At 46.9% G+C, this 15,451-nt stretch overlaps 1 long non-coding RNA gene across 1 annotated transcript; it reads left to right on the plus strand.

The window, feature by feature from the left end:
* Nucleotides 1-457: 457 nt before the first annotated feature.
* On the plus strand, nucleotides 458-9,666 carry LOC144989553 (uncharacterized). Its single transcript, XR_013653801.1, has 4 exons — nucleotides 458-2,640; nucleotides 6,974-7,150; nucleotides 7,871-8,044; nucleotides 8,361-9,666. It is a non-coding gene; the product is annotated as an uncharacterized LOC144989553 (long non-coding RNA).
* The last annotated feature ends 5,785 nt before the right edge of the window (nucleotides 9,667-15,451 follow it).

Genomic DNA, 15,451 nt, shown 5'->3' on the forward strand with positions numbered 1-15,451 from the left:
CTTACTGACAGAACGCTGTTATCATGCATACTGCCAGCTGAAACATAAAGAGAACCGCTCAGAGGACAACCCAGCTTCTCTTATCTCTCCCTCTCAAAGCTCTCTGTTAGATCGTCATCCTTCACGCACACACTGGATTGAACGTGCACGCGTGTGAGCGTGTGCATAAAGGTCTGTTATTCCAGCCACAGATCATCTCTGCAGACAGAATCAAACAGCTTCATCTGAGCAGAACATCCTTCACTTTCAAAGCTTTTACTTTCATTTCTTTCTAAGGTCAACGGTCGCTCCTCATTCCCCCTCCCTCAAAGAGTCTTTCGTGTGTCTTTCAGCTCAGTGTGCCTCCTAGTGTTTGGTGGTGGAAAAGCGCTGCTGTAGCTTTGATTTTTCTTCATAGAGGATCCAGATGTGCAAAAGAAACAAGAAACACTGATCCAGATGTTGGTTTGTCCTCTGCAGGGTTGTTATTTACTAGTTTTTTCTGTGTGTTTCCTGTGACGTCATTTCCGGGTGAGCTATTCCCAGTGCTAGTGCTAGTCGTGTGTGACTGCTGTCCTCTTGTTTGGCATTAGCCTGACTACTATTGCTTACTCTAAGGGTTATCTGGGTTAATATTCACATTTAGTACCTTTTATTAGCGAATTCACCACTGTTAAACCGCTTGCTGTTCACTTTCTCATATTGCTAAATAGACCACTTCTCTTTACCTAAACACCGCTAGCCTTAGCTTAGAACCTAGCATGGCCACCGCTCTTTCTGCCTCTCCTCCTTTCTCCTGCCCCATGTGCCATATGTTTAGTGATGACCCTGCCTCCTTTAGTGAAGATAGCGGTAGGTGTGTTAAGTGTAGTCTTGTGTTAGACTTGGAGGCCAGGCTGGAGCAGTTAGAAGCGCGGCTCCGCACAGTGCAAGCTAAGCCGGCTAGCCAGGTCGTTACTCGTAGCGCGGGCCGCGCTGCCAGGGCTACCTTAGTTATCACCCCAGCGCCCTCCCAACAGCCGGGAGACAGTCAGGGGTTTGTACCGGTTGGGAGGAAACATAGTGCTAAACGCAAAGACTTAGAGCACCCGAGACTCCACGTTAGTAATAGGTTCTCCCCCCTCAGCGTCACACCCGCTGAACACTCAACTCTGGTTATAGGCTCTTCTGAAGTTAGAAACGTGGAGCTCCCAGCGGCTACAGTCAGGTGTTATCCGGGGGCCAGAGTTGGTGACATCGAGGGGAACCTTAGGATGTTAGCTCAGAGTAAGTCCAGGTTCCATCGAGTCGTGATTCACGCAGGCGGTAATGATGCCCGACGGAGACAGTCAGAGGTGGTTAAGGTAAACGTAACTTCGGTGTGTAAACTGGCTAAGACGATGTCCGACACTGTAATTTTCTCTGGTCCCCTGCCGAACTTAGTCAATGATGAAATGTACAGCCGCTTTTCATCATTTAACCGCTGGCTTTCTAGATGGTGCCCAGAAAACGGCGTTGGTTTTGTGGATAACTGGAGCGCGTTTTGGGGGAAGCCCGGTCTCATGCGGAGAGACGGCGTCCATCCCACCCGGGACGGTGCCGCTCTTCTTTCTAGAAACATTTCTGCTAGCCTTAGTCTGTTAACCTGACACCCGCGACCGGTCCAAGCATCCCGGGAGGGGGGGAGGAGGGGACCGCCCACCCACCCAGCCAGGCACAGAGAAGCCCCCCCTACGTGCTTAGCCGTACCAGGCGGCAGCCATGGGGGCCACCGGGCGCCAGACACCAAGATGCGGCCCAAGGACGAAGCCAGGGCCCCGAGAACCGATGAGCCACCCACCACCCAGCCGGCGCTCTGTCTCGGCAAGCCAGCCCCGGCACCCAACCCAAGCAACCCAGAGATCACCGCACAACCACAGCTCCAGCCCCCCCCACCCCACACACACACTCTCTACCCTCTACTACCCTCCTGACCCGCCATTTTATCCGTTCCCTCCTCCCATACCCCCCCAATGCCCTCCTCACTCTGTGATGGGGAGGAAGAGCCCCAGAGGATCTCGGTGAGCCAGCCCCCAGGTCCGTCCCACCCATACATTCTCGCACACATGCAGGTAAAATAGGAGGTCTCCAGTGTGGTGGGCCCCACCGCTGCCAAGCAGTATAGCCCCCCCACTCCAGGGTCCCTCTGTGATTGGTGTTTATTTGCTGTGTGTGTGGTGCTAACATGCAGTGTGTGTGTCTGTGTGGGTTCTGTCCAATTTAGCTTTGATGTTGAAAAATTCTTCGATTCAAACTTGTTTTTTTAATTGATAAACAAACCCATGCCCCCACCCCACTCCCAGGCGTAATTTTCATTTACAGGTCATCACAATTTTGCTGTTCAAAATTTTTAAATATAATCAGTCAGTCTGTCATCAGGGCGGGTCCCACCTGATTGAATGTACCAAGTTCCTGGACCTCCAGCTGCATCACTGCTCCTGAACACACTTTTCTGTCGGATTGCAGGTTGTAGAGCTGCAGATTGTCAAAGATCAGCTGTGAAGCTCTGGTCTCAGCTTTGAAGAAAAACCCGTCTAATCTGACAGAACTGGACCTGAGCGACAACAAGATCCTGCAGGATTCAGGAGTTCTTCATCTGTGTGGTTTTCTGGAGAGTCCTGACTGCAGACTGCAGATTCTGAGGTCAGACTCCATGTTTCAGTTGTGTTCAGATCAATATGATGAGTGCAGATGAATGATTAATGACATGACTATAGAACGACGACTGAGACCCCCCACCTTACCATGTGCTGCTGCTGACTGCACTTGCTACGACTCCGAGGCTCCTTTTTTTCTTTTTACACAAAGGTACTCACATTTGTCAGGTGTGTACAACTCATGTGATATTTGGATCTGAAATGAGAAGGAGGAGCTTGTCTGAGCGTTTATGTGAATGTGTGAAACTCAGGGAGGGAGTGAAAAAGAGAACAAAAAATGGTTCCTAGCCAATCGCCACTTGATTTCCATCGTTTATGTTTATGATGCGTTCAAAAGGTTTGATTTGTTCCTGTATGTCACATCTCCACAACACATCTCTGTATGATCAGGAATGTCAGTGAACTCTGAATCTGTCTCCTGCATAAAGGACTGAAACTGCTGGGGATTCAAACCTTTAGCCCCGTTAAAGTATACAGTTTGTGTTCCAGAGCTCATTCTATTATCCGTCTTCAGGATTTTGCCACATAGTGCTCCCTGGTGGATGATACAGTGATCTGCTGTTTACTCACCAGTACAGTTCTCCTCCTTCATCTTTAATCACATTATTCCCACTAGTCCATTTTTTTCACCACACATAGCTGCTGCTCCATCAGTTGTTAATGCAAAGAGTTTGTTTCATGATGGTACCACTTTGACGAACTCTTCTTACTTTCTTTTATAAAAAATTATAAACAATAGAATTTGTTCAACAAAATCTTTATTTTAAACATTTCAGTCAGACAACTCCTACAGTAAAATATTTATTTTCACATTCTTTAAGTTGGCATAAGACTCCATGAAGATTCTTCCCACATGTCTTTGTTTCATGTTTCCCCTTTTTAAATTTGTTATTTAGCTACAGGGAACAGGTTATATTAGCACCCACTCCCCTGCATTCTGAAAGGAGGAATAGAGAAGAATTTGGGCTGTTTGTTTCTGTTGACCACTATTAACTGTTTTATTTACACCTCTGGTTTATTTAGCGACCTCCTTTCTGCTCATGGATAATAGATCTGAATTCATACAAAGTCATCTTTCTCCCTCTGATTTATTTCTGTCAATAAAAATAAACAACAGAATGGACTGCTCCATATTTATAACACAAAAGAAAGTTAGACATTAAACTGAACCCACCGACTTCTCATGTAGCTTCAACAGGAAAGTCGCCTCTACAATCTCCTGTGGAAATTAGGTTTAACACAAAGAGCAACCAAATACAAGCAGTAAAAATGTTTGCAGATTAATGCAGCACATGTTTGGTGAGCTGGAGCATCTTGTACAGAGAAACACTAGATTAAAAAGAAGCCAAAGAAATCAGAGAGCTAGGAAAATGAAATGCAGAAATTCCTGATAAAGTATCTTCTAAAACAATAAATTCAAATTCATCTGTAAAAAAGAAATGTATTTATTTGTAGGGGCAGATATAATCACACACCAGGCTGGATGTGGCCCGCGAGCCTTGAGTTTGACCCAAATGTCCTAAAGGAGTTCTGGGATAAAATAACATAAAAAATAAAATAGTTTAACGTGAAATTTAAATTGTGGCAGAAGTTCAAAGTCACTCTTTGAATGATGGGAGTTGAAGTTGCTCTAAAGCAAGAGTGTGGGGGGGTGGTGCTGGGCCTGGGGTGTCGGCGCCTCCGGGGGTGGGGCCCCTGGGCTGGGTGGGCCTGGCCCCCTTGCTGGGGGGGGGGACGGCTGTTTGACCACCTGGGGACAGTCTACCAGCTGTCCCCAACTTACCCCCTTCCTCATATAACCTCATAATAGGGTGAGGGGGTGGGGGGCTTAGCCTGCGATGAGCCTTTGGGGGGGGGGGGGGGGGTTTACTAGGCAGTGGCCCCCCTCCTATGGTTGCCATATGGAGTGGGCCCCCCCTCTTTCGGTTTTATTTGCACCTTAGACATGTAGGGCCCTTGGTAGGGGGGGTGCTTGGACATCACTGCCAGCAAGCAGCAGATGTCCTCCTAGCACCCTACCCGCCAATTTTCACCACACCTTAGACATTTAGGGTCCCTTGGTGGGGAGGGTGAGGGGACATCACTGTGAGTAATCAGGAGATGTCCCCTCAGTGCCCTACCCGCCAATTTTAACTGCACCACCCTTAGCACACACACCCCTCCCCCCTCAATATATACATTCCAACATAAACACACACACATGCACACACACTCTCAAACACACATACACGCACACACATTTTGCAAGGAAGGTGGGACCTAGGACCATCTGTCCCCTGCCTCTTCCCTGGTGGGGGGTACGGGCCCCTTTGCAACGGCGGCCGTGTCCCCGGGGTGCCGGCTTCCTTGGCCCGGCGGTGCTCTCTCCGCGCGGCGGGGGGGTTCACATTACATCTGAGCCGGGAGTGTTCGTGTCCCTGGGGGGTGGGTTCTGGTCCTTGCTCCTGAGCGCTGGGTCCCGCCAAATTTCCAACTGTGGCCGAGCCTGGTCGGGCCATATTTACAACACCCCTTGTGGGCCCCTCTTTTTTCCCCGGGGTTCCCCCCTCTTGGGCGGGGGCGGCGGGCCCCTGCCTCGCTCCTCCCTGGACCAACCGTGGGCCGGGCGGATGGCTGCCTGGAGTGCGGAGCGGGTCTCCCTTGGGGGGTCCTGGCTCGTACCTGGAGTTGGGGCGGGGGGATGCCCGGAACTCCTGGGTGGTGGTGGGGTGCTCGTCTGGGGCTATGGGCGTCCTTCTCCGGTGGGGCCCTGCGTTGGGTTCTCCCGGCGCGGCGGGGGGGCTGCTCTCCTGGTTGGGCTGGGGCGGCGCTCTGTCTCCCTCCGTGCTTCCCTGCTCTCTGGCTCTGGGGGCCTTGCGGCGGTCCTGCTGGCCCTGGCCTGGGTGGCGGGCTTGGTCGCCCGGGCGGCGGTTGTTCCCTGCCGGTTCCCGTGTGGCGTTGGGGGGGTTCCGGCTGCCGCTGCTGCTGCGGTGGTGGTCTTGGGGTGGGGATGGCTGGGCACTCTCCCTCCTTCTTTCCACGTTCCACCATCCATTTTAGAAGAACATAAACACTCACCTGAGCACAGGTGTTAGCTCACCTTTGCACTAACAGTTTGCATGACTGAATGACTGAAATATTTCACACTAGTTGGTTTTAAGGCATAAGTATGCATGTGAACACTATCTGTTTTGTATATATGTCGACAGGTGGACATTTTTTGCAGCTAGCAGGTGTGCTTATAACATTTGAGTGTGTGTGTGGACAGGCTCCGCCCTTTTTGTACTACATTTGAACCTTACCATAATGATTAACAACCAGTAAACTTGTTGCTTTATGCTGCTTCATGGTCTTATCCCCCTTCCCCTCCTATTATCACCCCCTACCCCCCCTCTCTCTATCGTCCCTCTCTCTCTCTTCTTCCCCTCTTTCCTTTTCCGTCCGGTCCAACACCAAAGATTTTCAGACATGATTGAAATTAATAAAGTTTGGCCTCAATTACAAAAGGGGTTTATCCAGACATACCTTTGGTTTGTCTGAAGATTAATAACCCCTCTTGTTAAAGTAAAATCTGTCCAATACAAGAGGCCCTCAGCTCTCATCTATCTGCCCAGCTGTTGGACAGGACAAGTTAAAAAAAAAAAAAAAAGAAGTTGCTCTAAAGCATTTTCTCCTATTAGAGATGACTCTGACGGAAGACGTCCGTCGAAACATGTCAGGTATGTGAAAAAACACAACCATGTCTGATATAGAAGAACTTGAGTAATCAATCGACAACACAGACACTACTAACTTTATTGATTGAGTGTTCATCAGTTCAGCGCATGGCGCTTTCAGCTTGCTATCGGACATGGATTGTGAAATGCAAGGAAAGGTAACTTTAACAAAAGTTGGCTTTTCAAGGGGGAGTATGAACTGTGGCTAGAAAGACCCAAACTAGAAAAATGCAAAATGCAGACTTTGCTCCAAGTCATTCGACATAAGCAACATAAGAGATGTGGGCTGGTGTGCCACATTAAAGGGAAGAAACAGCGACAGGTGCCGAACGCTGCAAAAGCCAGTTGATTAAAGAATTGTTTAAATAAGTAATGAGTGTGTTGCTGTAGAAGTTTATTGCAAAAAAAAAAAAGAAAAACGGGTGACCTTCGTTTTCTTTTTTCCATTAAAAAAAGATATATTGTATTTTCATTGACAGGTCATCCCTATTTGTTAGCACAAAATTTCAGCTGAAAATGTTATCCGCCTGTCATCAGGGCGGGTCCGACCTGACTGAATGGACCAAGTTCCTGGACCTCCAGCTGCATCACTGCTCCTGAACACACTTTTCTGTCTCATTGCAGGTTGAGGAACTGCAGTTTGTCAGAGATCACCTGTAAAGCTCTGGTCTCAGCTCTGAAGAAAAACCTGTCTAATCTGACAGAACTGGACCTGAGCAGGATCCAGAACTTGCAGGATTCAGGAGTTGTTCATCCGTGTGGCTTTCTGAAGAGTCCAGACTGCAGACTGCAGATTCTGAGGTCAGACTCCATGTTTCAGTTATGTTCAGATCAATATGATGACAAAGTTGTGTTGACACTAAACTGCAAATTGGAGGTACTTCCTTATCACCTACTTATTCTCTCTCTGCTTTGATCTAACTGTTTAAACGAAATGGTCAGAAAAAAAGCTAAATGGTCTGAAAATATGCCACACCCACACTGCTGTACCATGATGTGTGCAAGTAGGAGATCATCACCAGCTCTCTTAAGCAGAAGGAAGGGGTTTAATGGCAGCAATGCCATCCATTAATCCACTCATCCATCTTCATCATCTCATCTGGCAGCAGTTTAACCAAAAATGTCCAGACTTTCTTTTTTTTTTTTACTTGTCTTTTCCAACAGCTGGGCAAACAGATGAGAGCTACCCAGACTTTCCACTTTTCAGGTGTTTCCTCCAGCTCCTCTGTGGGAATCCTGAGGTCTTTCCAGATCAGATGTCAGTTGTCTCCTTTCCTTTGACTCTTAGCTTCCCCTGTGTGACCAAGCTCCGCCCCTTATCTCTACAGGAGCGCCCAGCCACCCAGTGGAGGAAGCAGATTTAATCTGCTTGTTTCCGGGATCACAATCTACACATTATGACCCAAGGCTTGGACTTTTTCCAAACTTTCTGATCTTCTTCAGCTCTGAACTCTTTAGAAGAAGTTAAGGATGAAAAACATGAACTTTGTCTTTAAACTCAATTCTTTGTTCTGGATTCAGGTTGATGTTCTGCAGTTTGTCAAAGACCAGCTGTGCTTCTCTGGTCTCAGCTCTGAAGTCCAACCCGTCCCACCTGACAGAACTGGACCTGAGCTTCAACAACCTTCAGTCTTCAGATGTTCAGCAGCTCCAGGATCTGGTGGAGAGTCCAAACTCCAAACTGCAGACTCTGAGGTCAGTAGAGGGTTGGAGTCAGTCCAGCTGCTTCCAGATGTTTGGTCCTAAAGTTAGTCTGAGAGCAAAGATGCAGAGTTTCCTGTGAAGCTGCAGCTTCTCAGTGAAGCTCTGAGGAGAATGATGACAGGCTTCAGGACAACAGTCAGCCAATCAGAGCAGCAGAAGCTCCAACAGGTGAAGATGACAGGAAGCTGCTGCTCTGAACAGGACTGAAGCTCCTGCTGCTCTTTCTGCTGCTGTGCTGCATCTCTGACTGACAGACCAGGATCAGGAGACACTCCTTCATCTCTGGCTCTACACTTTATCTTTGCAGGTGGAAGAAAAAGTGAGTCTGATGTTCCTCCTGGAGGAGCAGAGAGGAGCAGCAGCAGCAGCAGCAGCAGCTGGTCTGCAGAGATGTTGTGACTGGACGGTGTTCCTGGGAGGTGGAGAGCAGAGTGATGGAGGAATAAGAGGAAGTGGAGATGAGTGTCAGAGCTGCAGCAGGAACTGATCTGAGATCAGCTCCACTGTCTCTCAGTTATTGTGCTGCAGCTCCCCCGGTGGACTGATGGAGAACTGCACTTCCTCTTCTCATTCTAACTTGGAGTGTTGATCTGAAACATGGGTTGGATTCAGATGTTCAGCAGCTCCAGGATCTGGAGAAAAACAGACCTGCAGACAAACAGATTCTTTTCTAGATCATCACTTTCTTCTTTGATCTACATTTGATGGACAGATGTGAGTTTGGGATGGACCAATCAAGGATTGAGGGAATCACTGACCAGACAGAACATTTCTGGATGACATAGATCTATGTGTGAGTCAGGCGTTGGATCCTGGTTCTGTCTCTGGAACAGGGACAGAACCAGAACTCTGGATCACTAGATTCTGGTTCCAGATGTTTCACACTCTATTTCTGTTCTCCAGAAACTCTCATTGACAAACAAACACAGAGTTTCATTCAGAAACCTCCAACATGGTCATGTGACCAGAATGTTCATAGTGGAGACACGGACAAACGCTGTGGTCACATGACTCACTGGTCTGGATTCAAGTCCTTTGAAGTCAGTTTTTGGAGCAGAAATCCCGTCTGATCTCAGTTAGTGAACAAAAGTCTCTCAGTTGAATCATTTTTCTATCATCTCTGTTCTGTTGATGATCAAATATTGACTCATGCAGTTTGAAAGACTCAGAGTTTTGCTTTGATTGATGTTTTCCAGAGTTTTCTGACTGAACTTCCTTTTTCTTTGGTGTTTTGTGGGTAAAACTCTGTTCTTTTTCATGCTGACAGCATTTTTAGCTGCAGTTTTAAAGAAGTTTCATCTAAATCCAGTAGAATCTCCTCATTTTTTAGAATGTCTAAACTAGTAGAAACTTTCTGAGCATAAAGCCTGTTTTCTCCAGAGGACATGAATGAACAGAGTGGATCTTAGTGAGGAATGACAGCCTCTGGATGCAGAGAATCACTTTGATGCAGCTGCTGCAACAACACCAACTGCATTGAAGCAGGAGGGAGAAGGGAGACACCTGCTGGCTGTTTGCAGAACTGCATCTTAGTGTCAAAAGGCTTCAAACTGAAAGCTGTCTGTCAAATTCCTGCAGCCTGTTTGGATCTAATAAATGCTCTTTTGAATCAACTCTGTGTTTTCTATTGATTTCTGTCTTTGACTCACAAACAGACTTGAATCTTTAGCTTCCCCCTCATCCTGTTCCAGCTGTTCTAATCTTCATGTGTTTGGTTCCTTCTCAGTAGAAATGGGTTGGAAAAGAGCTTTGGAATGTTCAGGTGGTGCTGATGTCTTTCTAGATGGGGGTGGGCAGAACAGATGAGAGCCCCTCCCTCCTGATTCAGAGGGGAACAGTGGGCAGCAGCTGAAAGGAGGGAGTGGAAATGGGAAAAGTTCTCTGCAGGTTTCTCCTTTCCAAGAACAGAGGGACACGACTCCATGAACAGCAGAAGCTAAAGAGTTGGAAAACATGCCCAAAGCTGTAGCACCACCTGCAGAAAGATGCTTCCTCTTCAGGCTCTGCCCCTCCACATCAAGAAAGATCAGAGTTTCTGCTGAGCTGCTATTGGAGCTTTTAGGGGGTCAGATCTTTGGGAACTTTGCTGTCAATCAAACCAGGAAGGAAAGTGTTTTAAAGATCAGATTGATGACATCATCAGTTGTGGAAACACTGGAAAATGGAAATCCAACAGAGAAGTAAACATCAGGAACTTCCTGTTTGAGTCTCTTAGGATCATCAAGCCAGAATCCACCTTCATCCTGCTGAAGCCCCGCCCTCTGACCTTCATCAGTCATCTCTAGGCTCCGCCCCCAGTCTGCAGCAGCATCTGCTTCCTCAGAGAACAGCATGTCAGCACACACTGCACACGCTTGGATCCATGCAGACGTGTTGGAAGCCAGAGCTTCAGGCCTTCAGGCCTTCAGTGGATCTGTCCGTTCATGCTGAATGGGAGCAGAAGAACGTCTGTTTCAGCTCTGCTGCTTCAGCTCCACTCAAACTGCTGGGAACTCCAAACTCTCTCAGAGGAGAAAAACAGCAGAAAGCTTTCTGCAGCTGCTCTCACAGTGGATCTTCCTCTGTCTTCTTCAGCAGCAGATGATGAAGAGTCACTTTCTTCAGGTTCCTCTCAGTCCTGACCTTCATTCCTGATGGACCAAAGCAGACTGACAGCAGCTCTTTAGCTCCACAAAGAAAACTCTGCAGTTTCCCAGAAACCTTCTGAAGCAGAAAAACCAGGAGACTTCCTGTCTGTCTGTCAGTGTTGGAGTCTTCCTCCATCTTCAAATGATGAAGCTTTCTGCTTTGGAACCTTCCAGAAAGCCTTTTGAAAGCCTCCTGATGATGCTGGAGGACAGGGAGGAGTCAGGAGGATGCAGGAGCTCCCAGAGGAGGAGAGGCAGGAGGAGCAGAGGGAGCGGCTGCTGGAGCAGAAGCAGCTGCAGACGCACTTTTGGCTCTGGGCTTCAAACTTTGATCAGGAGGAAGAGGAGGAGCTAAAGAGGAGCAGGAATGCTGGGAGTGGGACTGGAATTCAGACTGAATCCAACATTTAGGGACAAAAATGGCGTCTTCCAGAAATACGTCAGAATTCTTTATTGTTATTGTAGATGGTGATACAATGAAATTGCAGCAGCTTTGAAGTCATGAAGTTAAATAAAATAAAATAAAATAGAATAACTGTATTTACATCTCTAACAAAAAATGAACAATATGTACAGAAACTGTTAAATATTAAAAATGTATGGACAAAATAGAATGGAATGATTTGAGTTGCTGTGAGTGCAGCATAGTAGATATTGTGTTATTGCACAGAAGTCAAGATATTGCACACATGTGTAGTCAGAGATTTAGCATTTGTAAAAAGTCAGAGTGGGTGTAGTTGGTGGAGGTGTGTGCATTCCGTGTGGTGATTTCCTGTGGAAAAAAGCTGTTTCTTAGCCTGTTTGTCCTGGTTCTGATGGACCTGAACCTCCTTCCAGAGGGCAGCAGATCAAACAGAGAGAAAGCAGGATGGGTGGAGTCAGTGATGATGTCAGTCACTCTGATGAGACAGCATGACTGGTAAATGTCCTTCAGTGAGGGGAGGGGGCAGCTGATGATCCTCTGTGCTGTCTTTACCACTCTCTGGAGGCTCTGCTGTTCTGCTTCAGTGCAGTGGGAAAACCACACTGTGATGCAGGAGGACAGGATGCTCTCAATGGTTGAGGAGTGGAAGGTTACCAGCAGCTCCTTTTTCACATTGTTCTTCCTGAGTCTTCTCAGGAAATGCAGCTGCTGCTGGCCCTTCCTGATGACAGTCATGGTGTTGTTAGACCATGTGAGGTCAGCAGAGATGGTGGTGCCCAGGAGGGTGAAGCTGTGGACCCTCTCCACACAGTTTCCATCGATGTAGAGTGGGGGTGGATCTGCTCTGTTCTTCCTGAAGTCCAGGATGATCTCCTTGGTCTTGGTGGTGTTCAGGATGAGGTTGTTAGCCTGACACCACCTTGACAGTTTCAGGACTTCATCTCTGTAGGCCGTCTCATCGTCCCCAGAGATCAGCCCCACCACAGTAGTGTCGTCTGCAAACTTCACTATGGTGTTGCTGGTGTGGGCTGGTCTGCAGTCTGCTGTGTACAGTGTGTCCCGTCACTGAGGAGTGACGTCACTGAACACCGCCACTGCCTGGACCTCTTTCTGGGTCCTAGTGCCCTAAAGGTTACAGCTCCTGGTTACACAAGAAAAAAAGTCCATTCTAGAGGCCACTCTGACGTCATCATCATCAAAGACAGCGTTACCTAGCAACCATAGCAAGACCATAGCAGCTATAGAGGGAAACCCAACAAACCATCAACGGCGGTTAAAGCAATCAGACGTTTGTTCTGCAGCTCAGCAAAAATCTCTGCTTTAGGTTTTGGGGAGAAAAACAAAGGAAAACACACGGAGAAGGATTCTGCAAAGGAAATCCCAAGTTCTATTGGTAAGTCAGCGTCCTGGAAACATGCTTTGTTGGTTCTGAAGTGGCATGAATGCAGACTTAGATTGGTTTGTTTCCTTGGATTCTTCAGATGGATTCAAGCTGGAAATGTTGTCAGCATAAAGCAAGTTTGGACTAAACTAAAGCAGAAAGTGGCTTTGAAGATGGTCAGGAGAAATGAGGGCTTTTTTCAGGAATTCTGGGAAGAGGAGGACTTCTCCAAACAACCACAACCTTAGAGGAAGTTTTCTGAGCATTCAGAGAATGCTTTTCCAATGACTCATCATTTTCCTCAAGAAGCTAAGGAGTTTTTCCAAATGCATGCTGGGTATTCTTAGTTCTAGCTTGGAAAGCACTTTGTGGGATTTCCCTGGAAAACCTGCTTTATCAATCATTTTGGTCTCTTTTTCTTCTTCTAAGTTCCAGCTTGGTGAGTGTGCAGGTCGCCATGGCAACCACTGTCCAGGTCAAAGGGAGGACCACAGCCATCCAGTCTCCAGGCTTTTGGATTGATTTGGATTTGATAAACATTTGTTTCCCACATTTTAATAGTAGAATTCAACACGGGACATATAGTGGATTGTAAGAATAGGAACAAAAACAGCAACAACCAAATAATCCTCCTCCCCTTAAAACATGCATTTGACTCTGAACAAGTCTAAACCAAATCCAAGCAAAGACCAGCGCTGGGGCTCCTGCTAGTTTCTTTTAGAAGAGCCTGCCTCTTCCAAACATAGAATGTTAACAACTAGAGCTAAAAATGTCTGTTGGTAGATTTCTGGATGTTGGCCGTATCCCAGCGAGCAAGGCCAAGTCAGCCCCAGATGGTTTCAAAGTGGACAGAAAAGGTTTTTAGGAGTTTCTAGAATGTTCAACAACTAGAGCTAAATGAAACTAGTGCATGAAATGACAAAGAACTTCCTGTTTGAAAGGAATCTCATGATGGCTTCCACCTGTCTCTTTGCTTTTCCTTTCTTTTTTGGGTTTCTCCTCTTTGGGAGGTTCCACAAAACTGCACTTTAACCCAGAAGGAAACAACAACCGCTCCACAATCCCTGAATCCCCTACAGCCTTTATCTAAACATTTACATTGACCATTATCACACATTTGATGGCATTTTCTCAGAGAAACAAGCACAACTTCCCGTTTGTTTGTGTGTGAAATGATTCCAAAAAGCCATGTGTCATCCTGGAGGGACTGGTTTCTCATCAATGCAGACCACCAAGTTTCTCTGCTTTCTGACTATTTGGTGGCTGGTAGGCCTTTTGGGGTTTTTGTCAGGGAAAGAAGTGAACCTGGGCTCCAAATATTGGAAGACACTGATCTAAAAGTACTAGGACATCTGGAGAAAGCTCTAGTTCTGCTCCAACTCAGTCCAAAGCACTGAAGATAGATGGAGTTGGATTTGGGAGAGGACTGAGCTCATTCAGATGAAGAAAGAACAAGTCAACAGATGAAGAAGATTTCAGGAAGTTTCCCATTCAACAAGTTCAAGTTTCCACAGAGCTAGCTTAGCATCCGTGTTCTGGACCAAACCACTGTCCCTCTGAAGGTCCAGACACAGAGAGGCCCAGAGTGACCCCCATTTCTACTGTGGCTGACTCCGCCCCTTAGGACGTCCCCCTGTGTGGATCAGTGGAACCTGCTGCAAATGCAGGCTCTGGTTCTAACTGCTGGATCAGAAGTGGAATGGGAGCTGTAGTGGTGTGTCTGCAGCTGGATGTGGAACACATGAGGGAGGGGTCAAAGGTCAATCTTTCCTTCCAAACAAATGTTGTCAGTCTATTCTCCAACAATGCTCCAACATCTTCAAAGGTTTCTGGTCCCAAATCCAGAGTGGAGCTGGTAGGACGTGATCATTTCAGCCTCAGATTTGGGATCTGTCATCTCTCTGCCACCGTGACACCGAGTGATGAGTTCAGGCTCCAAAGCGGCCCCATCGCTGGCTTTAGGGACTATTCCAAAAGCTTTCAATGATGGCGGGGAATGAACATTAGGAACAGATGACGGCTTGAAATGTCTGCTGTTGGTTTCTGATCCAGACAGAAATTCAATCAAATGTCTGTGAATCCAGGATTTCCTTAGAATCTTTGACTCTAGATTCAGATCCATCTGCTTCAAAGGATGAAACTGCAGCTAAAAGTCTTTCAAAAGTCCAAATCCTCAAAGATGAAACAGAAAGTTCCTAGAAAGTCAAATGAAAAACAATCAGATTGTCTCAGATAAACCCGTTTGGAAGTTAAAGCATAGAAACAAAGAAAGTTCCAGAAGCTAAAAGCCTGAAATCAAGAAAAGTCCAAAGAAAAACAGAAATCCACATTTGGATCAGTAAAGACATGAATTCTCCAGAAAGATCCAGAAACAGCTCTGAGCAGCAGCCATGAAGGGACTGAGAACAGACGGACATCAAAGCAGAATCCAAGCAGCACCTTCATCCTGATGAAGCTCCGCCCTCTGACCTTCAGCAGTCATCTCCAGGCTCCGCCCCCAGTCTGTGACGGCTGGATGATGCTGTCCTCCACCTGCAGCTGGACCTGGATGTTCTCTCAGACCATGTGGCCTCATGGATCAGAAGGTTGAGGGTTCAAGTCCCTTCATGGTTGAAGTCAGACAGAAAGTGAAGAAGAGGGAACATTCAGAGCAGTTTCTGTGCTGTTTGCTTCCTCATGAGTCCCGTCTAGATCAGGTCTGGATCCCAGTCAGAAAGGGATCAGGAAATCTGCAGATCAAACCTTCATTTACTGAAATGGAAAACATCAACTGACTTTCTACAGATTCTACTTCCATTCATCAAACTCCAACAGGAAGAAGATTTCCAATCAATCAAATCTGTTGATTTCCTGACAAACCTTGTTTTCTCTTCCTGTTTGAATGTTTGATTGTTTTCAAACATGAAGAGAGTTTTTTTTCCTGTTTTTAGCTTGAAATTTCTGTAGAAATGTAAAGGTTCATTCAG

This window comes from Oryzias latipes, chromosome 2 (assembly GCF_053564925.1).
Source record: "Oryzias latipes strain Hd-rR chromosome 2, Olatipes_Hd-rR_3.1".
In the NCBI taxonomy this organism is placed as follows: Eukaryota; Metazoa; Chordata; class Actinopteri; order Beloniformes; family Adrianichthyidae; genus Oryzias; species Oryzias latipes.